General features: G+C 38.3%; 1 protein-coding gene across 1 annotated transcript in view; it reads left to right on the forward strand.

The window, feature by feature from the left end:
- LOC119586296 (leukocyte elastase inhibitor-like) overlaps positions 1 to 1,073 on the forward strand; it is a 7,913-nt gene that overhangs the window by 694 nt on the left and 6,146 nt on the right.

Genomic DNA, 1,073 nt, shown 5'->3' on the forward strand with positions numbered 1-1,073 from the left:
CTCGAACACGCTAAGATGCCTGTTGGATACTCATCCTCGACGAAGGCTCGTTACTGGTTGGACTGGTTTTAGGAGAAGCCCAACCCTTGGATGTTTTTTTCTTTGCGATCTTATTTTCCTATTTCTTTTCTTGTCAGCCTTTTTTGCGTTTCCATCAGTCCAATCCTCCTCCTTGCCTTCTCCTTTGTCAACTATACTGACGATAAAACGAACAAGGAATGAAACAAACAGATGGCTAAAGGAACTTGAACCTGACCATACACAAGTCTACTGCTTTCTCGCGCCCTCTGTTTTATATTTGTATGACTGGGAGCTTCCGTGGCGAGGGAAGGGCGCCTTGCAAGGAATAACAAGGAAGCAAAAGTGTCACCTGTATTTTTGTAATTCACAGTTCTTTTCATTAAAGCACTTCACTAAAACCAAATAGTCTAGTTTGTTTTCCAGAAGTTATTCAAAATGCCATGTTAAGGGAAAATGACATGAATGGATTTCTACAGTATTACGCTCTTTTGTTTTTCATTTTATTGCATCCTACTTATGAATTGGTGTACTGCTACCACATCCAATGCAACACTACTGTGAGTCGCATGCCTTAATATTCCTTTATTCATTGAACAAGGCGTTTGTGTGTGACGACCCTTATGCTCAAAGCAGTGCGCCATGCGATCGTCTCTTGTTTTCCACGAGAGCAGTGCCCCCGGCGCCTATCAACAGACGGGATAGTGCAGCGTCGTTCGGGAATCGCACAAACTGTTATAAACATTCAAAAATATTTTGTACATTACTCTTGGTTGCAGGTAGAATCCTCAAAAGCAAGAGACTTTATCTTAGAGAACCGTTAGTGTGATTTATAAAGATTTCTTCATACTTACAAACAAACAAAACCAAATAGATATATATTCACACACATCCTCAATATAATTTGAGGGTGAAATAGAAACAAAAACTCGTTAGCCTTGGAATGAAAATGAATATGAACAACGTAATTACAGGATGTTATAGATAACTAATGTTCACTTTAAGATATTTTATGAGACATACATTATTTTGAACAAATGTATTATTATTATTGC

This window comes from Penaeus monodon, chromosome 21 (assembly GCF_015228065.2).
Source record: "Penaeus monodon isolate SGIC_2016 chromosome 21, NSTDA_Pmon_1, whole genome shotgun sequence".
Taxonomy (NCBI): Eukaryota; Metazoa; Arthropoda; class Malacostraca; order Decapoda; family Penaeidae; genus Penaeus; species Penaeus monodon.